At 42.9% G+C, this 9,761-nt stretch overlaps 1 pseudogene; it reads left to right on the top strand.

The window, feature by feature from the left end:
* The first annotated feature begins 1,305 nt into the window (after positions 1-1,305).
* LOC123935283 lies at positions 1,306-8,960 on the top strand (annotated as a pseudogene).
* Positions 8,961-9,761: the final 801 nt, after the last annotated feature.

The raw sequence follows: 9,761 nt of genomic DNA, 5'->3' as shown, positions 1-9,761 counted from the left end.
ATCAGAACAATGAACAAAGAAATTGACAAATAGGAGGGTAGGGGGTTTATAGGTCAGAGGCTAATACAGAATTAATCACAGAGGTAGAGCCTAAAACATTTCTTGCAGATGGCAACTTTCTCCAGTGCTTCTCATAGTCCCTTTGTCCTTGAATTAGTATAAACTGGTTTCTTTGGTTCTTTTCATTTCTTTTCTTTGTTGACAGTTTGACATACCTTCCCACTCCCAAGTTGCTTTGCTTCTGCAGAAGATTAAAATTCTCTCCCAGAGAGCAAAAATGCCCACTAACCAAGATAATTTGCAGTTGTAAGTGTATGTGTGTCTCATTTAGTGTGTTAGCCTTCAAAGGGGGGTATGCAAAATTAATTTATGTAAAGTGATAAATTTTTTGCAGCTGATTATGTTTTCAGAGATAACACTTCGGAAAATGAGATCATGATTCCATGAATGCTCAGTAAAAGATATTTTGTTCCAAACAAAATGTACTGTTGCCGTAGAGTTCTTAGTTCAGACAGGCAGTGAAAAGTAGTCCTTCTTATACACTGTGAAATTGGCTAATTTATATGGTAGAATGGATTTGGATTAGAGCTTTTCAAGCTTTTTTTTTTTTTTTAATATGGAATTGTCTGCCCCCTGAAGTTTCTATCTGCCAATCAGTTATTTATGTTGTCAAGACATCACAGTTCAGCTCAACTCTAAGCTTCATGCCATGATATAGGACCTACAGATGAGCCCTATTCCAAGAGCCATAACCCTTGACTTCTAGGCCCAGCTCATCTACTAGGTAATTGTGGGTATTTGTGGCCTTTGTGTTTCAGTATGAATTCAAATGGCCTCATACACCCAGTACACTTGCTCTCTTGACCTGCCTGGGCTTTGCTAATTTTATAGCATGAGTTTTCCAAGTTAAAAGTCTCCAAAATATTTCGTGTAATAAATCACCACATACATGTTCTTTGGTGTTGATGGGGGAGATTAACATGTTTCAAACATGCCAGCCTTATCAAATTACAATTTCCTTTCAGTATCTACAGAGATACCAGGTGGTAGGGAATCATAAAAATTCAGTGGATATGCATTTAAATGTCCATTTATTGGAACATTATGGGCCCATTACTGTAGCTACAGAATATTTCACTACTACAGAGTTAGCCAAACAATTCTTTTCAAATTAAATTGACATCGATGAACCTAAATAGTAATTTGTAACTCAAGAGCACAAACAACAGCAATAAACAATCTCACCAACCTTGAGATACTCCCATAATATACCAAAACAAAGTATCCTTCCTCAAAGTCGGAGTCATGTCAGAGGGATTTTCTGTGTTCCTGCTGTGGGGACAAGGCCTGTACAGAAGAGGTTTCAAGTTGCAGCAAAAGTTAGGTAAAGGATGAGTATTAGGGTATGAACACAGATTTTTTGAAAAAGATGTTATTTATTTATTTGAGAGAGAGTGAGTGAGCATGAGAGAGAGGGAGAGGGAGAGAACATGAGCACATGAGCAGAGGGAGAGGGAGAGGGAGAAGCAGACTCCCTGCCTGCTGAGCAGGGAACTCCTATGTGGGGCTTGATCCCGGGACTCTAGGATTATGAGCTGAGCTGAAGGCAGACATGTGAATATTTAACCCACTGAGCCACCCAGGTACCTCTGAATGGCAGATTTTTTTTTTTTTAAGATTTATTTATTTTTTCAAGATAGAATTAGGGAGGGGGCGCCTGGGTGGCTCAGCGGGTTAAAGCCTCTGCTTTCGGCTCAGGTCATGATCCCAGGGTCCTGGGATCGAGCCCCACATCGGGCTCTCTGCTTGGCTGGGAGCCTGCTTCCTCCTCTCTCTCTCTCTGCCTGCCTCTCTGCCTACTTGTAATCTCTATCTGTCAGATAAATAAATCTTTAAAAAAAAAAAAAAAGATAGAGTTAGGGAGAAGTGGGGAGGAGCAGAGGGAAAGGGAGAGAGAGAATCTTAGATAAACTCTGCGCTGAGCATGGAGCCTGATGCAGGGCTTGATCTCATGGCCCTGAGATCATAACCAGAGCCAAAACCAAGAGTCAGGGGCACCTGGGTGGCTCAGTGGGTTAAAGCCTCTGCCTTCGGCTCGGGTCGTGATCCCAGCATCCTGGGATCGAGCCCCATGTCGGGCTCCGAGAGGAGCCTGCTTCCTCCTCTCTCTCTGCCTGCCTCTCTGCCTACTTGTGATCTCTGTCTGTCAAATAAATAAATAAAATCTTAAAAAAAAAACCAAAAAAACAAAAACCAAGAGTCAGACGCTTAACTGAGCCACCCAGGCACCCCTCCCCACTGTTTTTCTATTTTGCCTGCCCTACAAAGTCCAGACTGGGATAAATGCAGCCCTTATTCTTTCCATCCATCCACCTGGGTTGTTGAGGGCTCCTGAAGAAAACCAGCTAACTGCAGATTTGCACCACGAAGGGACCACTAGAATACCAACAGTAAGGCCTCAAGGTCCACTCCACCTCACTACAGTGTTAGTTAAAAAGGCATAATTTCAGAGCTGACCTGGACATAAGAAAGGGAAGTCACCAGGTTCAAGACAGAAATAAAGAAAGAGGGAACTCAGAGCATTCACAGTGATGTTCTGGTGGCCCAAAAGACTGCATGTAAAATCATTTATAGGGGCTAAAGTTTAACATCCACAACCTAGAAAAAGATCCAGGTTCCTATGCCCTGTTGCCATCACAAAGAAAGTAGATTTCCCTATGCTAGGGCCATAGAAGGCTAGGACTATCCACCCAAGAGAGATATCCTTGGCTCTGTGCGAGGTGGGGAGCTGGAATTGGAATGCTAGACTAGAGCTGTCCACCAACAAAGGCTGCCCCTCTGTGTAAGAGTAACCAGAAGCCTCTGCCCATGGGTCTAGGAAAGAAGCAGTCTTGTCTCAGGTATGGTCTGGGGTGAGGAAAAATCAGTCTCCTGGAGAAATTAAAACCCTAAACCTGTATCATAAAGATGTGGAGCCTGAATTTATAGTCCCCACCTGGTGTGGGAATCCCTGGCCAAATAATTATGTAAGCCCAGCAGCACCCAGTGTTGTAAGGCAAGTAAAATAAATAAGGGCACAACTATTATAAAGGCAAAATAAAACTTATTACATATAGATTTCATGATTGTGGATCTAGAAAACCCCAAAGAATCCTCCAACTATTAAGATTAATAGGTAAATTTAGTGAGATCGCTATATATGTATATGCAAAGGCAAAAAAAGGAAACAAAACAAAAATCTTACCTCATGCCTCAAACCCACTGGCCACCCCATCACTCAACAATGATCTTGTCTTGTACTGCATAGGGAAAAATGAGGCTCTGAGTTTTGGGCTCCCACAGTTTCCTGATTTTGTGACTTCATACTTTCCTTTCAGCCTTACCCTTGCCTCCTTTCTGTATTAGTAAGGGGCACCCCTTTCCTTTTTCCTTTTACGAACACTTTTCTTTATGCTTTTAAGTCCCTTCCTCCCTTCTCCACTGGAGTAAGGATAAGGCTTTTTATTTTTTCCCTCAATATATCTTTGTCTTATGGGGTCAACCTGGCTCCTTCCCTGTAGCCTTTAAAGATACTCAAATTGCTGTTATCTTAAAAAAAAAACAAAACCAAAAACTATTACAAGCATTGGCAGACCATCCACCCCCCTATCATCTCTAGCTATCACGTTTTCAGAACAGATGAAACTTGCTGTATCCCTTTCCCACTTTTTTAAAGACTCTTATTTCAATCAGATTTCCCTTCCTTTTACTGCTCTGTTTTTGTTTGTTTTTTATCAAAGTGACCAAATGGCCTTCTCCTTTTTTTTTTTTTTTAAGATTTAATTTATTTATTTGACACAGAGAGAGAGATCACAAGTAGGCAGAGAGGCAGGCAGAGAGAGGGGGAAACAGGCTCCCTGCTGAGCAGAGAGCCCAATGCAGGGGCTCGATCCCAGGACCCTGAGATCATGACCTGAGCCGAAGGCAGCGGCTTAACCCACTGAGCCAGCCAGGTGCCCCGCCAAATGGCCTTCTTAACTGCTCAAACCGATGGACACCTTCCAGTCCTCTGGCAGCCGCCGTTGGATTGCTCATTTACCTTACCTACACTTTGACTGTGAACTTCTGGGTGTTTGTATAGATCTGATTGGTTCCTTGACTCTGTCCCTAATGCTCACCCAGTCTTGGCTCAGGTCCTGTGGTCCTAGCTGAGGGTTGTCTACATTCCTCATGATGGGAACAAGGGCTTAGGAATTTGGATGTTTTACTGGGTGAAGGTATGGAGTCAGGGCAGGCAAAGGTCTGAGATATAACATAGGAAGTAGAGCAAGACTATGGCACTGTCATTGAGACAGCCTCTGGAGGCAAGGGGGTTTTCTCTGGCCCGTATTATTCACTGATGAATATATGCACCCCAGGAGGTAGGAAGTGATTATAATACACGGGTCACTGGACTTCTCACTTTTTACTGTAACCACTGTAGATCAGTGATTGATGATTGATTTGGCACTGGGACGTTTTACAACCCACGGGGAAGGGAGGAGAGATGGGTGCAGATGATTAAGACTAGATTTCTTGCCAGCCAGGAGGAAAGAGCGCTCAGCGTGCAATTTAGGTTGGCTTAAAGACAATAAAGAGACATTAGCTTTCTTGCACAGTTAAGTTTGTGAGTTGAGATCCACACCTGTTTCCTATTAAAAATGTCCACTAATTGGGTAGCCTTCAGTGTAGGGAATATCCATAATTATCTAGTTCCCTGAATCTGGCACACTGTGGGACTCAGCTGTTGAAGCAGAAATGGTCTGATGCACAGATTTCCATGATGGATAGGACGACTTCCTACTGCAGAGCAAGCAGAGAGATAAAGATAGTTGCGCTGAAGAGGTGAACTTGTACGGTTATATGACCTAAAGAAGGGGACTTGAGGGACTCATGATTTTGCAATGGGTCGAGACTGAGAAAGAAAGACATTTGGTTATTACAAGCCCTGAAATACATTTGTTCTAAGCAACATTTCTGCCCAAATGCATTAACTAATGCAAGAACAAAATTTGAAATTTCAGCTCATTATCATTCCAGTTTTGGCAGCACAATTTTCCCTGAGGCTTTTAATTCTTTCCTTAGAGTCCTCTGTATTAACTTTGAATCCTTGATGTGTTTTCAAATATTGGCTTAAAGCGTCACAGGTTATTTTATTTAAGTGAATAAATTAGCCATCTAGATGTATCCTATTTAATATACAAATGCACACTTTCATAGAAATAAAACAAACTTCCATAGGAAACTGTTCATGTTATCAGGTGTCATAGGAAAGTCACACATATTTATTTATCTCAGAGTCCTGGCTTCTGGCTTATATTATTGTTAAATCATTTATTTATTACCTTGTTAGGAGTGGGGACTAGATGTCCTGAAGCATTTCTTTCTTATTTTCCTCACATCCTTTATCACAACAAACAGATATTTAAAAGAAAACCCTGTTGATGTACATATAGGAAGCATTTTTCTAGCCCTGATGATCCCAGTGGCAAAGTATCCTCTTCTACACATTCATTCCACCCATCTCAGTCTTTTGACTTCCAAATTTCTTAGCATTGGACCCCTGAACCCTTATTATATTGTGAACAACCTTTGTTATTTTCAGGCAATGACAGAATTGAATATCTGGAAGGTACTTTAGAGCATTACTGCTCAAAATGTGGGTCATTTTGCCCCATCTCTGTTAATGTTCACTCTCTCTAATCTGAGTCACCTGTGCCCTAAGTGTGCGGGGGGGGGGGGGGGGGATATGATTTTGCCAGAGCTTTTTGGATATCTCTGTAGATGTCAGCTAGTATATGAGCGTCAACATGCTTAAAACCAAAATACATGCAGACACGGCAACACATAATCAACTCACCATACCCCCTTCATGTGCTTCCTCTTCTTTACTGCCTTTTTTGTTAATGACATTACCATCTCCTTGGTCATCTCAACTGGACATGGAAAGAGCCTTACAACATCTCTGTCTCTCTTTCAGTACTACCCCTCAATTTAATCAGCCCATAAAAGCTGTTAATTAAATTTCTGTCAGCCCTGGGCGTAGATCCTTTCTTTCCTATTCATCATCACTGTTCTTACTGTTTTGATTTACATTTTCATTGTCTGTTGCCTTGCCTAATGCCAACTCTAACTTATTTCTCTGTCTTCTCCAGTCTGTCTTCCCTCCAAGCCAATTGTATTATCTATTTCTGCATCACAAATTACCCCAAAACTTAACAGCTTGAAATGATAAACTCACAGTTTCTATAGGTCAGAAACCCAGGAGCAGTTGAGTTGAGTGGTTCTGGGTCAGGAGCTCTCCTGAGGCTACAGTCAAGGTGTTTTTCCAGGCTGCAGTCATCTGAGACTTAGCTAGGGAAAGCTCTGCTTCCAAGCTCACTCATAGCATTTTTAGCAGGCTGTTTTTCACCACTCGGGCCTTTCCACCAGGCTGCCTTAGCATGTGGAAGCTGGCTTCTCCCACAGAGTGATCCAGGAGAGAGTGGGAGGGACTGAATGATCTCCCCAGATGGAAGTTGCAGTCTTTTTATAGCCTAACCTTGAAAGCGACATCTATCATTTCTGTGGTATTTAATTCTTTAGAGGAGAGTCACTAAGTGCATCCCACAGTCAGGGGGAGAGGAATTTTGTTCCATCTCTTGAGAGGATTGGTATCAAAGAATTTGTGGGTATACCTTTAAGACCACTACAATTTGTCCTCTGGCCACAAATTATTTCTTTCTCCCACGTGCAAAATCCATGTCAAAGACTTTGTGGACATACCTTTAAAATTACCACACCACCTTACACTTCACAGAAACTGGGATCTTGAGACATATCTTTGTTTTGAATATTTTTGCTGAGTCCACTTTACATATACAGGAGGGCTAAAACTCCCCAGGTCTTCTACCATCTGGTCCTAATTACATATTTTCCATCACTTGCTTATGAATCCTGCATATAGTCAAGCCAAATGATTACCATTTCCTAATCACATCCTAAACTTAAAATTCTCTGTACTTTTGTGGATGTCATTTCCCAGCCTGGAAGGTGCTCCCTTATCTCTTTTCAAATTCTCTGTAAAAGCCCTAGCCATACTCTCATACATTATTTCCTTCATAAAGTGTGACAGCGCCCCCCCCAAACAGAATATATCCACTCTATTTGATTGCAAATTCCTAGAAGACAGGAACTGTACCTTGTTATCTCTATATCCCTCAAAACAAGAAGATTTCATTGCATCCAACAGATGTTCTACAAAGGTTGAGTTAAATTATATGAAGATAGTACTGCTCTAATTTAGGCAGAAGAAATACTTTCAGCTATTTGTGTCCATGTGGTACACCAACACCACGGTAGCATTTTATTTGTTGCATACAATCTGTCTTTCAAAGACACAATGCCACTTTTGCTGTGTGGGGCACCCTGACAGAATTGGTGGTAGAATTTCCAAATGATATCAACATCTTCAAAGTACCAGCCTTCTGCTGCTGTTTGCAAGGCCAAGAAAAGTTCATTTACCAACATGTTGATGGACTGTGTATATCCTACAGAGTGGAAATGATGGAGCTGTAAAGTGTGACTGTCTTTAGCCATGCTGTAGGAGGATATCTCCTGTTTAATTTCTGAGCTCTCCCCTCCCGGCCACATCTTCCCTCTTTTCACTTTCTTTCCTTCCTGCCTTTCTTTCTTCATTTCATTGTCCATGTCACTTTCTCCTCTGACCTGTCCTTGTTAGTTTCTCCCAACACACGAGGGTTGGGATGGGATCACTGTCCTTTAAATTTAGTCAAACACCCTTTCTGCCTGTGGACGCCACCGAGTAAGCATCGTTAAAGTCTCCCCTCAAGTCAGAGTCTCCCAAAGAGCCTGAACAGCTGCGGAAGCTCTTCATCGGAGGTCTGAGCTTTGAAACAACCGATGAGAGTCTGAGGAGCCATTCTGAGCCATGGGGAGCACTTACGGACTGTGTGGTCATGAGAGATCCAAACACCAAGTGCTCCAGAGGCTTTGGGTTTGTCCCATATGCCACTGTGGAGGAGGCGGATGCAGCCATGAATGCAAGGCCACACAAGGTGGATGGAAGCGTTGTGGCACCAAAGAGGGGTGTCTCAAGATAAGATTCTCAAAGACCTGGTGCCCACTTAACTGTGAAAAAGATTTTTGTTGGTGGCATCAAAGAAGACACTGAAGAACATCATCTAAGAGATTATTTCGAACAGTATGGGAGAATCGAAGTGATTGAGATCATGACTGACCGAGGCAGTGGCAAAAAGAGGGGTTTTGCTTTTGTAACATTTGATGACCATGATTCCGCAGACAAGATTGTCATTCAAAAATACCATACTGTGAATGGCCACAACTGTGAAGTAAGGAAAGTGCTCTCTAAGCAAGAGATGGCTAGTGCTTCATCCAGCCAAAGAGGTCGAAGTGGTTCTGGAAACTTTGGTGGTGGTCGTGGAGGTGGTTTTGGTGGGAATGACAACTTTGGTCGCGGAGGAAACTTCAGTGGTCGAGGTGGCTTTGGTGGCAGTCGAGGTGGTGGATATGGTGGCAGTGGGGATGGCTAGAACGGATTTGCTAATGATGGTGGTTATAGAGGAGGTGGCCCTGGTTACTCTGGAGGAAGCAGAGGCTATGGAAGTGGTGGACAGGGTTATGGAAACCAGGGCAGTGGCTGTGGCGGAAGTGGCAGCTATGACAGCTATAACAACGGAGGAGGCGGAGGCGGCTATGGCGGTCGTAGTGGAAGCAACTTTGGAGATGGCGGAAGCTATAATGATTTTGGCAATTACAACAATCAATCCTCAAATTTTGGACCCATGAAAGGAGGCAATTTTGGAGGCAGAAGCTCTGGCCCTTATGGTGGTGGAGGCCAATACTTCGCCAAACCACGAAACCAAGGTGGCTGTGGTGCTTCCAGCAGGAGCAGTAGCTACGGCAGTGGCAGAAGGTTTTAATTCCTGCCAGGAAACAAAGCTTAAGGGGCACCTGGGTGGCTCAGTGGATTAAGCCGCTGTCTTCGGCTCAGGTCATGATCTCAGGGTCCTGGGATCGAGCCCCGCATCGGGCTCTCTGCTCTGTGGGGAGCCTGCTTCCTCCTCTCTCTCTCTGCCTGCCTCTCTGCCTGCTTGAAATCTCTGTCAAATATATAAATAAAATCTTTAAAAAAACAAAAAAACAAAAAAACAAAAAAAACAAAGCTTAGTAGGAGAGGAGAGCCAGAGAAGTGACAGGGAAGCGACAGGTTACAACAGATTCGTGAACTCAGCAAGCACAGTGGTGGCCAGGCCTCGCTGCTACAAAGAAGACGTGTTTTAGACAATACTCATGTGTACGGGCAAAAAACCCTCGAGGACTGTATTTGTGACTAATTGTATAGCAGGTTATTTTAGTTTCTGTTCTGTGGAAAGTGTAAAGCATTCCAACAAAGGGTTCTAATGTAGATTTTTTTTTTTTTTGCACCCATGCTGTTGATTGCTAAATGTAATAGTCTGATCATGACCCTGAATAAATATGTCTTTTTTTAAAATGTGCTGTGTAAAGTTAGTCTACTCTGAAGCCATCTTGGTATACTACCTCAACAGTGTGAAGTTAGAATTCCTTCAGGGTGATGCCAGGTTCCATTCGAAATTTATTTGCAACTTGCTTGGGCACAGAAGCCATTGTCTCCACAAACCTTGGTGTAGTTGAACTGACAGTTAATGTGTTGTGACCTGGAGTTCACCATTAAAAGGTCACCCAAGCAAAGTCCTGGAGTT

The sequence above is a fragment of the Meles meles genome, chromosome X (assembly GCF_922984935.1).
Source record: "Meles meles chromosome X, mMelMel3.1 paternal haplotype, whole genome shotgun sequence".
Taxonomy (NCBI): Eukaryota; Metazoa; Chordata; class Mammalia; order Carnivora; family Mustelidae; genus Meles; species Meles meles.
Note: the sequence above shows the minus strand (reverse complement) of the source record. Positions and strands in the feature narration are given on the sequence as shown.